Raw genomic sequence first — 19,097 nt, 5'->3', positions numbered from 1 at the left:
CAGTTTTGCTTTCAAGATGAGAAAATGAACATTACCGAAATAGTTTAGACTGTCATGATAAGAGTGAAATCGTTTAATTATGCAACAAATGTTTGCCGTACTTGATCAGCCCGTCTGGAAATCGTTCCTGAATGCCAGGATAAGCTGCCCTTATTTACAAGTTTGCTATTTTGAATTCAAGTTTGTATCAAAATGCATTGTTCTAAAATGTGAATTTACAATTCACAATGAGATTTGTAATGACCCACGTCATGCGACAATGGGTCTTATTCAATATGCGCCCATCATATATATAGCCCACTCAGCCTGCGCATCTCTCAGTCTGGTCAGGAGATACAAAATGAGACAATAACACATTTAGTGATTTTATAGCCAACAGCATCGCCTATACCAGACTGTGCAAATGCACGTGTTGTGATTAAGATACGATGGCTGAAACACGTAAGACCCATTTTCGCATGAGGCAGCTATGAAAGTGTGATTTAAATGTGTCGAAAGAAAACTGCGTGTAAATCAAATATTAACATAAGATATGTTTCGATGGTGAAGAAATACACTCATAGTTATAAAGCATGTGAGGACACATATAATTTATGATGTGCACTCCCGTAGTATAATTTTTATCTACTTACACTCATGTGTGGTTTAACAATGATAAAACACATTTCATGTGGAGAATATGCGACTAAAAAGTGAAAAAAACATAATAGTTGAACTTTTTTGTTTAATTTAATTATACAGGTACGTAAATTGCAAACTTTATTTAATAGTCGACATTTTCCTGGGGAAACTAGTTCATGAACAAGATATTTGTGAAAAGCAAAATTTGTTTTTCATGAACTTTTAGAATTCATGAACTTATTCATGAACAAATTAATGAACTCTGAAACAGAAAGTTCATGAAATTTGTGACAATATTCATGAATAACAACATGTATGTTTCATGAACTTTTTATTTCATGAACCTATTCATTAACAAATTCATGAACTCTGAAACAAAAAAGATTCATTAACTTGATGCATTTGTTCATGAACAGGTACAAATATAAATATGGAACTGTTAAAAGACAAGCTGAGAAATATTTTAAAAGGACAAACAATGGAAATATGATAATAACAGAACAATATTATTTTATTCTCAGTTTAATGTTTTCATAAACATTGTATGACTTGAGGATCTTCTTTTAAAAGACGAGGACGAAGAATAACACAACAAAGTTAGGTACTTAACCTTATTAAACACAGTCATTAAAATCTACAGGAGCAGTATTCCTGGTAAATTGAAAAAACTTAGAGATAAAATTCAACATTGTAATAAAATCATTCCATAACTTTTTCAATATTGGAGAAAGCAACTTGATATTTTGCATGTATGTGTATCTCATGGAGCTGCACATTTTGAGTGGGGAAAGGTCAAGGTCATTCTTCAAGGTCAAAGGTCAAATATATGGCTTCAAAGCGGTGCAATAGGGGGCATTGTGTTTCTGACAAACACATCTCTTGTGTGTAGTTTAGTCTGTACATAATCTGGTTGCAGTCTTCCAGGACTTTTTCATACAGGATAAAAGTGGAAAGTCTTGTCCCTGACTGCACAGGCTAATATGGGACAACACTTTACCCTCATGCATTAAACAACATTTTCACAGAGTGTGGCTCTTATAAATGACATAACTTTACTTTTATTTGCATTGTGTTTTTTGGTGAACGGCAGAATTTGTAATATGGCAGAAATGGTTGGCAAACAAAACGTGTACCCAGCAAAAGCCCTGGTTTTCCGAATGCCTTTAATGGTTCATTTTTGCCAGTCTGCTGCCTCAGGCTTTATATCTATCATGAGAATAACTATTGCCATAAATCGAGATGATACCAGAATGCTCATGGTAAAAAATAAAGATTCTGTGGAAAGAAAAAGATCCTTTGGAAGATGGTGCCTCTATATTTTAAGATTCACGAGACAAATATGTCAGCACTATTTAGAAACAATGAAGAAGACATGTTTATGTCAATTACTTGTTTCACAAAAGTTTTTGTCCAATGTCTATAAACACAACAATCTGAATTCAGCTGTAAGAAGAAAAAACCTGTTCCTAGGGATACTTACATTGCTGCTCCCATTATAGCAACGCTTTTTGGATGACAAAGAAATTAGAAGAGACTTTCTATAAACAAAAAATACAATAAAAACAGAAAGTGTTGTACCTGATTAGCCTGTGTAGTCTGCACTGGCTGAGCAGGGACGACGCTTAAGGAATATGCATTAAGCCCCATTTTCTCAGATCAAGGCGCAAATTAATAATAATGGGACTATTGATTGTATGCTTGCTGGAGACAGAAATAAATCTTCCTTAGGGATACTAACTTATAGAGACTGCTGCCAACTGTGCAAAGCTTTTTGAATGACATATCAGAGCTCCAGATAAGGGTCGTATTTTCGTAATAACGAATTATTTTCAAGTCCGATACGTATTTATTTTAAAATCTTGTCGTACCATTAAGAATTACAAAATCAAGTTACGAATTTTATTTTGACATCGGTTCGTATAGATTTTTATTGAGTTCTTTTCGCGTATTAAAGATCTTTGCGGTGCTTATATAGAATGGTTATCGGGTTTGTTTAACAAAGCGCATTTTTTTCAATAAAAGCGGCGTATACAGTCTATCTGTCAAAAAAAAAATGGCGGCGCCCAGAGAGCGTCCTAAAAAACTGCAAAGCGTCCAAAAACACGCTTTTAACATATTGTACGCAAAGTGAGCCGAAGTTAAATGTTTAGAAAGACATTATAGAAATGATCTTATACGATGTTGTAATTGTTCAGTTTCCGACACAGTCGGAAAAGCTAAACAAAAACGCGACACGACGGGTCCAAATTTAAACAACAAAAAAACATTGTACGAGTGGAAAGGACAATTCCCGTGGCTAATCGTTGAAAAGATTGAAGGGAAGAACCGTTTTAATTGTTAAATATGTAAAAATTCATCTAAGGCATGCAATCTAAGCACAGTTTGGGCATATGAAGGTATTTGAAAAATATAATTGTATAATACTGAAAAGACACTGTTGAACTCGTATAAATAAAGTTGCTAGTATGTTTATTTTGATTTTTTTGCATAAAAATAACCATTATTATTTATTTTTAGGTCATTTATAATAAATAAGAATTATTTTCCAAAACTTAGTAGTAAAGTTAAGAATAAAATTTCAGAGTTAAGAATTATTTTGGGAAATCTGGTAGTAATTTAAGAATTTCACAAAACCTTATCTGGAGCTCTGAATATGACAAAGACATTAATAATGGGACTTTCCATTATATACTTGCAGGAGACAGAGAGAAGTAAGGACATGTTTATGGACATGCTGGCCTCACCCTATTCCCAGTATGCAGAGTAAATCAGCACCACAGCCAGCAAGGATGGATTTCCTCTCAGGGTAAATATGGATTAATTGCATGTGCTTAAAGTGTCATCCTGTGCAGTATGCACAGGCTTATCTTTGCCGTCACATTCTGGCTAGACTGCATTTTTGTATTGAAGAGACTTCTTTGAATCGAAAATTCCATAAGCCAAAGTTGTGTCCCTGATTAGCCTGTACTCTAGACTCAATGGAATTAACGGAATTTCCACTTTGACATGCTGTCATTAATTACCACAATATTTGCATCCTTTTCTGCAGAAACATTATACAATGCTATCATGACTATGTTAAAAGTTGTTTTGTACAGATGTAAACATATTAATGTCTTCCCTATAAACATTGGCATATTTGCATACACTGTTTATTTGATGCAAAATTCATATAAATAAGGGTATAAGATTAGTAACAAAAAATAAGTTTATTATTGTAAAAATGAAAAAAATGCAAGATTTATAGTTTAAGATTTGCTAAAGAAAGTGAAAGTGTTACGTTGAAGATTAAACAAGATTGAAATATGCGTGAATGTTATTTGAAGAAGGGTAAAAAAAGTGTAACATTCATAACATTATGTGGTTGTTTACAAAGAAACAGTGCTGAACAAAATGGGACTTTGATAAGGAAGAAAGCAAATTGTGATGCATGATTCTAAAATGTCAATCAATGCGTGATTACAAAATGTCACATCCAATTTCCTTGGATTTTGTGTAATCTCATTCATACAGCACTCTTGGTCTTGAACTTTCTGCATTTTTGGCATTATCCACAATTAATGCAAGCATTGTCATTGGCGTTGAGTTTGAAATGTAACTGGTTTGAGGCAAGAACATTATGACCATTTGTCCATTTTCAAAGAAATGTAAGTTTCTTTGAAGGTATAAAAACAAATGGAAAACTGAAATTGTTAACAGGATTTGTTTATTAGGCCAAACAAAAAAATAGTCTTGGTTCAGGGAACATGGCCAGAAAAATGTAGGGGGGGTAGGTATTTTTTTTTTTTTTTTTTTTTTTTTTTTTTTTACCAATCGACTGATTTCAGGGTAAAAAAGGGTCAGTTAATGCACCCATGATTGTTTAAACACTGACCAAATGATTAACATTGCGCATGTGGTGTTAAGTTGTTGTATATTATTCATCATTTCAACATTCCTAGCTCTTTATGCACCTTTTGCCTTTTAATCACCCTCTGTACTAATGCTAACCTGCGTAGTAACATGTGTACATGGTGACATGGTGAGTGGATTCACAGAGACCCATGTAAGGCCTTACTTAGTACTTGGTGTACTTCATAACAGTGCACTCAGGTCCTGGGGGTTCAGGTTAGAAGAGCATGTAAAACATTGTTCTTTAAGACCAACATCCATATAAAGTTTCATGACTATATCTCAAACACTTTTGGATTCAACATTGTGGGACGGACAGACAGGGGCAAATCTAAATGCTCACCTTAAGTGGGGGCATAAAAATTTGAAGTATATAAATATACACCATTTAGTGACCTTAAAAACTCTAAACATTCATCATTCTAGAGCCTAGACAGCTTGGAAAAACCACGTTTCTATTTCAAATTTATTGACATACAACAGATCGTAAGGATACTGAAAACTGGCTTTCAAATACATGTTTTATAATAGTACAAGACACAAAAATTGGTCAACATATTAAAGATAGCTGTTTTAATAGTTAAATCTACAATACTGCTTGAAAAGTTTGATGCATGATGTAATGGGGGGGGGAGGAGGTACTTTGACATTTCCCTTAAAGTTTACTTTAATGTTTGTCCTATTTTAAAGAGTTACTTCTTGGACTTTCCAAATTTTCTCTGAACAATTGGTTCTTTTCTCATATCTCGGCATTTCTGGCAGATGGGTAGAACAGTTTTATATAATGTCTTCAACTCCGCATCTGTCTCGGCCCCAGGGTCTCCACAATGAGCACACAGGTCTTTGCGGCCAAGTTCTGCACCATAATAACACAATTCTACTGGAGTAGCACATTGGACAAACGGTCGTGTAACAACAGTTTTTTTCATTTCAGACAGAGCTGCAGATGGGGGGAACAAGTGGGCCCCACATGAAAATTCGTATTCTCTCAGGAACATGGCTAATGCAACCTCTTTTCTTTGGTTCAACTTAGTCTTTGAGTAAACGACACGTGGCTTCCTACATTCAACACAAATGGCAACTGCACGTGCGTTTTGACTGGACAGTGGCACATCAGCCACTGATTCAATGCTTGTATCATTCACCTGAGGCTGACCAGAAGTTTCTCGTTCTTCATCCTCTTCAATTTCTCCATGAATTTCAACCGAGCTTCCAGGTCTAGGCTTGACTGTGTTTTTCTTGCAAACTTTCTTATCTGTCAATGATGGTCTGTCTTTTTCTGTTGTTTCTTGATTTGTTGCCTGTTTGTAAGGGAGAAAGTGTTCACGTGTGTCATCCAGTTCCGGCTCTGGAAGCCACTTTAGTTTCTCTTCTTCCATTTGCTTTGGTGCACAACAAGATGTGTCATTGCATTTCTTTATCTGGAATGTGTAATTGGTTTCCCTACAATGTTTTTCCTTCCACTCTAGATACGCAGCGCATTTGTTTGTGTTTGCCTTCTGCAGTCTTTCCAGGTCTAATTCTGGGAAAAGCTCTCTTAAATGCCTTTTAAGAAGGTCGAGGTCATCATCTGTAGGTGGGGTCATGCATTGAATTGGTTCCTCCTTCAGTTTAAGTTTTCTGAACCTATTCTCAATCAACGCCTGAACAGGTTCAATAGAGTCTTTCCACTTAGGAAGCAATTCTGGGTGTTTTCTTAGCAACTCTCTTATTGAGGCTACACTGTTACATCTTTTTAGCTTTAATTCTGTCTCATTATCTTGCCTTTCTCTTTCAGTGGCTACGTTCTGGAGACCATAATTGAGTATAGACATTATTCTCTCCGCAGGGTTCACATAGCTTTGTCCTGGAGCGCATCTTACTGTTATGAGCATATCCAGATCAAGTTCTCTAAAAAGACATATGTTGGCGGATTTCACTTGCTCTAATGTATTTCTTTGATCTGTGCCGCCGTCAGTGTACTTTAAGAGAACCTTTGGGTTTGCCTGGTTTCTTTGCAATATCTTCCTGATGTTCATGGCATGTCTGATTGGTGATGCGGACTGGCCTGGTGACAGAATCATTAACAAACGCCGTCACCTGTCCCCTTACAAAGGACTGCTGGACAGAGTCAGGTATGGAACACAGCAATGCAACACTTGGGGTCAAAGAGGTAGCCTTCATATCATGGTCTAGACTTGACAATTCAGCATCAATAGGTGCAATGCTTTGACGACCTCTTACACCTGTAGAGATAGGCCTGTGAGGTTCACCAACAGGTACCTTAGCCTTGTCATCCACGCAAAAAAACAGACAATCATCTTTCAGTTCAATCGACCTACACTTCAAATATTTGAAGAGAGCAGCACAGTAATGATCATCAGGATGCTGTGCTCTAAGTTGCCTTCGCTGGATTTTGTATTGGATAGGTTTTCTTGAAGTAAATGTGAGGGCAGTGGATGAGTATGGGTTACGAGGGGTAAACTGTAGGCGAACTAGACTTTTGGATGATATCGGAGTTCCCTCTGGACATGAAGTTGCTGTTTCCGCGATCATATCGGACAGTGAAATCCAACGAGACATGTGAGCAACTCCAGATCCATGGCGTCTTTCATCTGCTGCTTCAATATGTTGTACTTGTTCACAAAGTTTCTCAAAAAACACATCATACTTGTTGTTAGGGCACCCAGGGTTTAGGTGACGCAAATCATTCACAAGCCCACATTCACCTAAAGACATCAAATGCAACCGCTGTTGTGTATCTGGATGACTCATGGCTGCAGCATCTAATGCTAATTCTGAGTACATGTAATCAATAATGGCTGGTTTAATTTTAGCTATATTGGAAATTTTCCTTTTACAATCTTTTTTTTGGGCTCTTGTATGAAACTCTTTCAAAAACGGTCTCATTCTCTGCACTAGCCGAGCTGCATCTGTCATCATTTCAAAATCAGACCTCTTCTCAGGTACCTGGGAAAGAATATATGTAGTACCAATCCCTCCCCCAGGACAAAATCTAATAACATCTACAGGAACACTCAATTGCAAACTGTCAAAGAAACGAAATTGTTGCATACTATTCTCAAATGGTTTTTCAACATGCAGATTTTCATCAAATAAAACAGGATTTTCAGTGTCAGAACTTACAACAGCTTTGTCAAGCAATGTGTATTTGTCTTTAACAACAGATAAAACTGATTTCTTACAATGAAAGACTGATGCATTCTGATCAACAATCCTACATGGAAAAGACAGCTCCTTATTTGTAGCAGTTGTAGTTGCTTGTTTGTTTAAATATTGTTCATAAGATGACAGACATGATGCTAAAGCTTCTACACTTGCACGAAGCTCTGGCCATTTTCCTGTTGTAGAGTTTACGTAAGGTTTCTCTAATAAACTGAATAAACATTCCGCATGACTCTGAAGTCTGCTACTGGTCATCGGCTCGGATTTCTGCTTCTTCCTTTTTGTGTCATTGTACCCGTCAAACTGTTCAAACAGGTCTGGGACAGGCTGTACATCTTTCTGCTTTTTGGAGGTGATGTTAATCGTGTCCATCTGGTTTGTTTTGTACCACAATGCATTGCAGACAGTCTGAAATTGCAACAATACGAAAGAAATATTGTATTTCCTTTTTAACCCTTTGCATGCTGGGAAATTTGTCGTCTGCTAAAATGTTGTCTGCTGAATTACTAAAATAAGCATTTTCTTCGATTTTTTTTTCCAAGAATACTATCAGAATAGCAAACAGTTTGGATCCTGATGAGACGCCACGTTCTGTGGCGTCTCATCTGGATCCAAACTGTTTGCAAAGGCCTTCAAAATCCGGTTCCAGGGCTCAAAGGGTTAATAGTACAAACATGATTTCCTAATATAATTTAATATTATATATTTTCCAAATACTTTTAATAAGATTTTATAAATGTGTAACTTTCTCAATTTAAAAATGATGAAATTTTATTTAAACAAGAGCCGTCACTGTAAGATGACAAATGCCCATGGTTCAAAAACTAAATGCCTCCCTTAGGGGGCATAAAAGGGTTAAATAAACGAATACTAAATAAAAAATAAATAAATCCCAGTTTAATATAGAAGTCAAATAGGTTTCCCATGCCATATTGTTAGTATTTTTAGTAATACAAGCACCATTCTTTTAAAAATCAAGAATAAAAGCGATATTAAGTACCGGTAGGTGATGGACTTGCTTCTATTAAATTTTGTATCAAAGCGACAGATTTAATACTTTGACTTCTTTCAATGTTTAATATTAATACACAGCACAATACAAAACACATGTACACAATTTAGTATAACACTGCCACCAACTATAAGTATGATTAATACTATATATATTAAGGAAGCACAGAAGAGTAAAAGAAGAGTATACATGGGAATGAGTAGCTTCAAGCATGTCAGATTTATACTTGTTTCGGGTCTGCAAACTCCAACATATTTTATTAAATAATATCCCAAAAATTAACAAGTATTTGTTTGATGCTACTCATAGTCTGATACACATATTAAAAGAGCTTTCCTAAAATAAAGAAGCTAAAGAGGGTTGCACTTCAGTTTAAATCATGAAAGTTTAGTTTAATACCAAATCACACCATCTGTAAAAAGAATAACAATAATTGTTTTAATACTTTCTGCTTTTTTTCATTATTTTTTTATAGTTTTTTTTTACATTAATATACAATATCAACTTGAGATTTTTGCAGATTCAAACAAACTATTTAAAGATTATTTTTTAATTATTAATCAAATTGTTTATATATAATTTTTTATCAAAATGTGTTTGAAATATTATTAAAATATTGTTTTTACATTTTGCTATATGCTCTTTAATAGCACAAACTGCATCAATCAAACTCACCTGCACAAAGTAACCACCATCAGTCACTGCATTGTCTCTTGGAAACTTGGTATCCATTCTATTGCACAGGTCTATTATGACATTGTACAACTCATCCTTCCGGTTAAGTCCCGTCAGTACTCCAGAGCTGAAGGGAACAGGAAAATAAAGTACACAGAGTCATTTTAAAACCCACCAAAGATGTGTACCCGGTATGTTCAATAAAATTTATTTTATTAATTAAAAGATGAAAAATAGGCGGAAACACATGGGTTTAAAAAATTCAGACAGCAGACAACAAAGTTAAACTACAGACAAATGAAGTATTAATTGATTTGAAAATTATTAAATGTTTATTTTTTTACATTTGCAATTTAATATCTTAATATACCTTGCCACTTTTTCGTGGGCAATGCTTTCCCCTTCATCATTAACACCTGGAACTGCTGGCATCAACGGTTTTCTTTGTTGCTTCGTTCGAAATTTTCTCCAGGGAAGATGCCAATATTCCCTCTGGTAAGGTAGTACATGTCATTTTGAGGACCTTCACACCAAACGCCGAAACCTCAAACAATGGGATGCAACCGTCAATCTGAATTTTTTTTAATTGAAACTTATACATGCAGATTAAGTTTGTCTGTTTGCTACCGTTTACACAATAATAATTTTGTCAAATAAAAACATAGAACTGCTATTTTTCATACAAGTATGTATAAAAACTGCGAAATAAAATATTTAATCAAACTGGTGTAAAAGAAGTCTGAAAACATTTATTGTTTTTCCCCAGAACAACTTTATTACGCTACTAATCCGGTAATGGTATAAACTTGACTGTACTTCAATTCCGGTGTTAACTATGTTAACATCGAATTTTGCAAATATTTTGGTTTGAATCTATTACTTGTGAACCGAATTGTGTTGCGATGAAATTTCAGGAAAATCAACCCTTCGACATATTATAAAAAGTTATCTCTCAAAATGTAACAAAAACGTCCGGTTTAATAAACGTACGAGACGAGTACCTCCCAGAAAGATGTCCCTTCCAGCGAAGTTCCCACAACGAATTTAACCCCATATCGTTGTGGATCCACCGGCCCATGAAGCTCTTTAAAAATGTCAGCTGCTGTTGATGAGGTTGGAGTAACTCTCATCAGCTGACAGCCTTTTTGGTGGTCACATTTTTCGATGTTTATTGCCAACATTAGCGATGTGGACGCCGCCATGTTTATAAAGCGTAAACGAATGGATCTGTCGTTATCGGCTACAATGCGCTATACGTAAAACTCGTTCCGTACCGTACCGAAGAAAAACATCGCTGACAGATTTTTTTTCCGCGGACTAAAAAAATCGTTAGGGTCGGGGGCAAAAAATAGGGTCGGTCGGGTTCCCTGAACCAAGACTATTTTTTTGTTTGGCCTTAGGCAGAACTACTGAATTAGATATTGACTGTTACTTAGAATTGCCATAAACACTATTCTATATGAATTGTCCGGACCTAAATTGAGATTGTCCTTTTGCTATTGTGGAGACCTTGTGCAAGCTCTTCAGTTTAGTTATCAACCTGTGGACAACATTCTGCATATCTAACTAATGCCATTGACAATGTTTCATAAGTATGGCATGATTGCTTCTAGTTTTTTGTGACAGAAATTAATCGAAGTCCTATATAACAGACAGGTGTCTGTGCAAATAATTATGTTCCTTGGAAAATTAGGCCCCCCCAAGTTCTAGGTTAATACTATACCATTAGGCCACGACTTTTATATTTCTTGGTTTACAAAACCGCCGACCCTAATTTTTGGAAAATGGGAAAAAAAATAAAATCGGAAAATCGTCTTTTTTTTAAATATTTTATTCCCGACCGCACTGCAAAACGAGCAAAACGAGAAAAAAACGATCCGGTTTGAGTACGGTTGCGAATAAAATCAAGTAAGTACAACCAACCATTGGTTCACATATATTGCAGATATCGGGATATTTTTCAATGTGACACATTATGTACCAGTCCTTTTATGGGCACTTCTCAAAATTTATTTCGGGTAAAAATTACAGACAATAAGAAAATCAGCGTCAGTCAAATGTCGACCCCATCAAAATTTATTTCCGTGTCTGTGACGCAACTATATTGTTATACATGTTAATTATATTAAACAAACCCGATAGTATTTGATAATTAGTATGAATAATCCAATAAAACACTGCCATTATTTACGATATATGTGTTTAGGAATTTTGTAAACACGTCCGCCATAGTTTATAGGAACTGTACAGAAAGTTTGGAAATCGGAACAAATCGGTATATCTCGGAAAATCATTGATAAATGTATTTGTCGTTTCAATGCTTAGGGCCGAGTAATTTCGGCAAATCGGAACTCAACTTGTGTAAAACACTAGCTCAATTAACCGTTAAACTCCGCCTCCGTTCTCTGCAAAAGATTCGAAGGCGGAGCTATGCACGTGCTTTTATTAAATTGGAGGATTGCAATTGAGAAACAAACACACGATTGGTTCGGCATGTTGATTGCTAGACAAAGGAAGCCAATTTTTTCGGCGCGAAATTTGTCGCTTAATTGCTTCCGACAGAAAGCGGCTTTCCTTTGATGACGTCAAACTGTCAATTCACACAGACTGCACATTTTCGGAAGACTTTAACTGACTCCTTGTTTACAATTCCAGTTAAAAAAACACTTGCTAACATTAAACTTTGGATTAAATTATCAAAATAAAGCAAAAGCGAAGTTGACAAATATGATTGAATTAATTCGCGTCAGTTCAAATAAGACGTTTTGCGTTGTAAATCAACGAGTTTTCATGACAACAACAACTTTGACAAACATTACCGCGACGACGCATGGATCGATCTACCTCGATTTTTTTTTTCATGTACGATCTCATAAGTCGAGTAAGAGCAAACACATACCGGGTAATTTGTGTATGAGTAGTTTATCTTATATAAGATTTATGCAACGGGCATCGCATTGCGTAATGGTGCGCATCCAATTTTGGAAATGAAGCGCTGTTTTTCGTTTTAATGGGAGAAGAACGCATGTCATGTAATGGAGTGTTTAAAATTGCCTGATGTTACATAAGGTGCTGTTAGGACTCATTTCATTTGAAGATATAGATGTGTTTCATTGCATAATTTGATTTTTTGTCTCTGTGTTAAGGTTATAAAAGATATGTTGTCTTTGTTCTGATGTTATTAGTATTCACTTTTTTTTCCAATGATGTTTTTTTTTTTTTTTTTTTTTTCGACCGCCCGATGGACCATTTTCAAAATAATTTTTGTAAACCAATAAAAAAAAAAGTCATGGCCTTAGGATAATTATGCCATTTAATTTTCAGAGTGTCTGTGCTGCATGTATTAATGAAGGGATACAAAAAATACAGAATATAAAAGCAATTTTTTTTATGGGGAATGTAATGTAATAACTCTTGTTAGGCAGTCATTTCCACAGAAAGACAATGAGCTTGAGCATTATATGCCCTTACGCCCAGTCTCATCTAGCAACCACAGAAAATGAAGCTGGTGCAAATTGTATGTGAGGCAGCCTACCTTAAACACTAAAAAAAAGTTTAAACAAGGCTTTTCTTTATTTGGTGAATGTATCTGATTACCTGGGCATTGTTTCTGTTGCTAGGTGAAAGGGATTGCTGTTACTGTTTCACCTGAGAACTGTGATTATTTTCTGATGTGAGCATGTAATGATGGTACTTTCATAACTGGGCAATATATAAATGCTTATTTACCAATTGTTTAATCTGATTGCAGGTATTTTCGTTACTACAAAATTATTGTCTCAAATTAATCACCCATTATTTTTGTTTTGGTTCATATTTCTTAATTGTTGTGGCTGTGGTATGGACAACATACATGTATTTGTTACAATAATGTTTGATATGGGTGCTTAAATACATTTAAGCGTGCAAATGTACTTGATACATGGGCAGCTTCAGTATGCAAACTTGGTGATATTCTTGCATGATGTGTTAATTTCTTATTAATTTAATCCTTTCCCACTGAGAACCAAAGTGAAAGTGTGCCCTCATCCTAGCTTTAGTGAAGGATGAGGGTCATTATTAGAGTAAAGCCGGAGGCTGAGCATGTATACAATAGCATTATGTTCGGAGTCGTTCGAACTAATCGATTAATTCGCCAGTACAACGAGAAAATCGAGTCTACCCGAAGTACTCCCAATCTAGTACACCGGAAGCACTAAGCACATTTTTCATAATTCAAAGCTCAATGTTTTGTTGAAAAAACACAATGGGCGGGCTAAGAAGCAGATATAAAATATTGCAGAATAAATGTATGTTAAACAATACATAAAAATGTTGGGTGGGTGTATACATGCTCAGCCTCCGGCTTTACTCTAATAATGACCCTCATCCTTCACTAAAGCTAGGATGAGGGCACATTATTTTTCGTAAATGCCTTCGGCTTCACATGTATACAATAGCATCTTCAAAGAGCAACAAAACATTCACTCAATCAAACACATTTATTATAATAAATGTTCATCGTCATGTAAACACCGAATCAGCAAACGACATATTTTCTTTGCTAATAGTATGTCTGTAATAAAACTTCCTAAAGTTCTTATCAGAAGACCAGTCCGCTGTACGTAATATCTTTTGTAAAGAACAACCACTTACTAAAGCTTTAGATACAGGTGCCCCTCTAAAAGAATGTGCCTTAAATTTATTAGAGTCTATTCCAGACAAATCCAAAACAGTACGTAACCATCTAGCAACAGTACTAGTGGACACAGATTTAAAAGTGACATACGAAATAAGTAATTTTCTTGACAATCGTACACTTTCTGTTTTACTTAAATAAAATAATAAAGTATGCATAGCACACAATTTCTCGTCTTTATAATGCTCAATTTTTAAATTATATGAATGTCCAATTCTTGAAGTTTTCAACACAGATGGAAAACCTATAATAACACATTGCTTTTCCTTCAGCATATAATCTATATCCATGGCAACTAAAGTTTGTGCTCGCGGGGCTGCAGCCAAGGAAATCAAAGCCACCACTTTAAAAGTCAATAATTTCAATGATAAACTTTCCAAAGGAAATAATGAAGAAAGAAATTTCAAAACAGGAGTTACATCCCAAGTAAAATTATACCTTGCATGGTTTTGGAGGCATATTCATAAACACTCCCTTCATAAACCTTGTAATTAAATTACAGTTAACACACCATGTATTTCCCATCAATGGTAAAGTCTGTAAAAGCATTGCTTTATGCAAATTAATGACTGAATATGATTTTCCTATCTGGAATAAATAACACAAATATGTCAACACAACTATTTCAGTCGTCTGAAAGGGATTGCCAAACCTGATACCGTTCCAAAGCACCCAATTCTGCCACGCATATTTGTACTGCTGTCTAGTTCCTTTTGACCAAGAAGATGTAATGAGGATTGAAGCTGCAGATGGAATCTTTCTTGTTGACATCTCTTGGATGATATGATGGCTGCGAAGATCTTCAACCTCTTCCCTAACGGGTGCAGCTCCCCGCTGTGAGGGAGAAACAGCAAGTCTTTATGTCTCGGCAAACTTACAGGAATATCAGTCAAACATTCTAATAAAACTGGAAACCATGACTGTGCCGTCCAATATGGAAAAATTAAGAGTGCCTTTTTAACTCTGTCTTCTTTCACCTTATTTAGCACCTTTGCAATCAAATTAAAAGGAGGAAATATGTATGGTTCCAATTCTCTCCAATTTAATGAGAATGCATCATTATGAAAGGACCCAGGTTCAGGGTACCATGATACAAAACGATCAATTTGTTTATTTAATCTTGAAGCAAACAAGTCAATATTAGGGTAAAATAATTGTTTACAAACTCTCTGAAAAATATCTGACTTAATAGTCCATTCTGTATTTTCAGAAAAATTTCTAGAATAATAGTCAGCAGTATTACTTGAACCAGGTATGTAAACTGCTGAAAGAAATATGTCTCTCACTAAACACCATTGCCAAATATCACCAGATAATCTGTCCATACTTAAAGAGGCAATTCCACCCATATCATTAATATATGAAACAGCTGCTACATTGTCAGACTGAACTTGAATATGAACTCCACTTTCTTCATTATAAAAGGATTGCAATCCATAAAAAATTGCCAACATTTCCAAGTAATTTATTGGATACAATGATTCATCCATGTTCCATCTTCCATTGGCATGACTACTTGTGATCAAATCAATAGCGCCCCAACCTAAAAGGCTTGCATCAGTTCTACACACAAAATTAACTTCTCCTTGCCTAATAAGTTTCCCATTTTTCTTTACCAGATTAGTTTGCCACCATTGAAGCTCCTTTATACTATCATTACTCAGTAACACTTTGTTATCAAAATTCATCATGTGTCCTAAACCCAATAATTTATTTCTTTCCAATTGCCTGTAATGTAACGGGGCCTCTAGCACTGCATAAAAAGCGTTAATAATTGACCCTATAAAAGAAGCCAAATCTCGGACAATAACAAACTTTTTGTCAATTAAAATCTTTGCTTTTTGCAATATTTTGTTGATTTTTTCCTCTGTAAGAAATATTTTAAACTCAACCGTATCAATTATAAAACCAAAAAATACCAATATTTGCACTGGTTCCATTACAGACTTATTCAAATTTACCAAAAAACCCAGTTCTTCTAATGTGTTCTGGGTAACTTTTGTGTTTTCTTTGCAAACCAATCTATTTTGATTCATAATAATGGAATCATCAATATAATAGGAACATCTTATGTTTCTATGTCTCAACCATGCAAAAACAGGTTTTAAAATCTTCGTAAAAATAAATGGAGCAGATTTCAAACCAAATGGAAGGCATACAAACTTGTACAATTTATCATTCCATTGGAACTTAAGAAATTTTTGAAAATCTTTGTGAATTGGGACCGAAAAATAAGCATCTTGTAAATCGATGGAGGTCAAGTAATCATTTTTCTGCAAAAGATCAAGTACAACTTTGAATGTCTCCTGTTTAAAATGATCATAATGTACAAATGCATTCAAATACTTCAAATTAATCACAGGACGAAACTTTTCATTAGGTTTCGGTACTATAAAAATAGTTGATATGAACTCTTCGTTTTCATGAACAGAGTTAATAATAGCTTTTTTGCTCAAAAGAGTTTTGATCTCTAGATCTACAATTTGCCAATGTTCTTTTTCAAATGGAATTTCTTTTGGAATTTTATGTTGACATGGTTGTATGTCAAAATGAAAACAGTAACCAGACACTGCATCAAGAACCCATTGATCTTGTGTAATTTTTCTCCAAGCATGTAAATTATATTTCAGACCTCCAATTTTACATACCTTAATGTCCACATCTACTCGTTTCGGTGTGGATTTGGAGGTGTAGCAACCGCATTGGCTGACCTCTTGAACCCTCTACCATATGTTCGACTACCAGATCTATACTGGCCCCTGTAGGGGTACGGCTGGTATCTGTTTGGGTACGGATCCTCATAACCGCCCTGAACATAACTTCCTCTGAAACCCCCTCTTCTAGGGTATCTACCGGGCCCTCGACCTCTCACAAAATTGTCATTTCGTCCAATATAGGACACGGAGTCACAAGCTTTGATTTCTTTTGACACTTCATCACCAAAAAGCTTATTTGTAATCTGTTGAGAAATGTTACAAAGTGGATAATATTTCCGTTTTAAAGCTGGTCTTATCATATACCTTCTTCTTATAGAAAGGTTGAATTGCACCTGACCCATTAAAGTGAGTGCATCACACAGTAAAGTTTTTGCTTCTTGATTCGCCATAATTTGAGGCTTTAATACCTCTGCCAGACGGATAATGGGTGTCATACCCGAGGCTACCAAATTTTGGGTTTGTACAATGCTTCTATCTTGCGTCTGAGTGCGTTTATTCAGAATTTTCCATATTTCATTATTAACCAATGGAGGGCAAGCCATTTCACAATTCTCAGGAACAGAGTACTTTGAAATTAAAGAATCTGTTTCACACTGTGTTGTGCAAGCAACATTTATTACTTTCGCCAAAGATGGTGATATTGGTTTGCCCTTATCTGGGGCTTTAAGACGGGGCAATTCCCAAGTGTCACATTCAGCCTCATCATCATCAAATAGTGCACAAGACATGTCAATGTTAGTACGTTTTCTTTGTTTTATTACATCATCAGTGTCAGAAATCTGATCTGCATCTACTTCGATTGTCATTCTTGGTAAATTTTCAAGAGAAGTTCCAAACAGAGATGTAATGTCATCATCATCAGCATATTGTGGTTCTGTACTAGGAATACCAAGTAACTCTCTAAGACTCTTTATGTCATTTTCTGATAGTTTAGACAAATCCAATGCAGGTGTCTGCTTATTACAACCTACTTGTGAAACTGAAAGTTCATTGTTATTCTTATCTGAACCAGATTGCTTCTTTTTTGTTACTTTCGAAACATTACTTTTACTTGTTTTGTCTTTAGAATTACTTTTGTCTTTAGAACTAATTTGCGCTTTCTCCTTCGGAGTGGCCTTTTCTTTTGCATTTAGTTTCTCATTAAACGTTTCTTCATCAGAGAAACCATAAAACGAGTCCTCCGACTCCTCTGGATGCAACGAAACTTCGTCTCGTTTAGAGCCCATTTTCCCAACTTTAAATGTCAATAAATTGGCAAAAACACTATAACACTGAGATTAATCAATGCTAATATAAACTGGGACTACGTCCTCAGTTGGCTCCACAATATATTGATGTACAAATTGTTTATTTTGTCTCACCTTGTTCGTCGAACGCCAGAACATAAAATGAAAAATGTGCTTAGTGCTTCCGGTGTACTCGATTGGGAGTACTTCGGGTAGACTCGATTTTCTCGTTGTACTGGCGAATTAATCGATTAGTTCGAACGACTCCGAACATTATGCTATTGTATACATGTGAAGCCGAAGGCATTTACGAAAAATAATGGCTATGTGCAAACAGTATCAAACCAAAGCAGCCCACAAGTAACTCGCAGTCGACTGGTCAGGTTTTATGCTGTTTGCTGCTCCTCATCATTATCTTATGGTTGGAAATAAAGCCTTTAAAACTATTTTCTAGTAAATAACGTTCTTTAATTCAATTTGATTTTCTAATGCATCCTAGTGTGTTTCTAAGTGATAATGGTAAAGGGTTTATACCTAAGATGATTTCTCAACTGTGAACACATACATTCAAACATTTTTTTTATATGTTAAGGCGCGTAATTATTAGTTTATGATCTAAACTAATCTATAATAATGTGTATAAGATCTGGGCACCATATGTGGATTTAAAAAAAACAGAAGTATTTTAACTGTACTTGTTATCAATCTGATGCTTACGTTTCTTAAAATGCTTTATTTGTATACAATTTGAAATGGTTTAGTTTATAGACCACTAGCCTGCACTTGAAAACATGGTCAATCTATCCAGCATTCTCATGAAGCAGTGTTAAACCTTACTCATCTTATGAGACAAACAATGAGGTCTTAATTTAATTTAAGTGCAATTTTAGACACTTCAATGTTTTGTAGTAGAGACACGTGATTGATGGGCTGAATTAGTCTCCTGTCTATGCAAGATGTCATTCTTTGCTGATGGTGTCTCAGTTTCTTCCTAGATTTATTGAGAGTTTGCATACCACGCTGTGCCTCTTGGTATGGAACCAAGAATTTTAAAACGTTTTTGGATAAAAGAACCATTAGAAATGTTTTTTTGTTTTGTGGTATTTGGTATC

At 35.3% G+C, this 19,097-nt stretch overlaps 2 protein-coding genes across 3 annotated transcripts in view; both read left to right on the top strand.

Annotated features, from left to right (window-relative positions):
• Positions 1 to 19,097, top strand: part of LOC127864285 (uncharacterized) — a 502,833-nt gene that overhangs the window by 365,136 nt on the left and 118,600 nt on the right. The gene's annotated exons all lie outside the window — the stretch shown is intronic.
• The window catches only part of LOC127864289 (uncharacterized), a 32,070-nt gene continuing 16,374 nt past the window's right edge, over positions 3,402 to 19,097 (top strand). Inside the window, exon 1 of the mRNA XM_052403967.1 lies at positions 3,402 to 3,427. The gene's annotated coding sequence lies outside the window, so the exon portion shown is untranslated. The remainder of the gene's footprint in view (positions 3,428 to 19,097) is intronic.

Source organism: Dreissena polymorpha, chromosome 1, assembly GCF_020536995.1.
Source record: "Dreissena polymorpha isolate Duluth1 chromosome 1, UMN_Dpol_1.0, whole genome shotgun sequence".
Classification (NCBI taxonomy): Eukaryota; Metazoa; Mollusca; class Bivalvia; order Myida; family Dreissenidae; genus Dreissena; species Dreissena polymorpha.
This window is presented reverse-complemented; position numbering and strand designations above follow the sequence as displayed.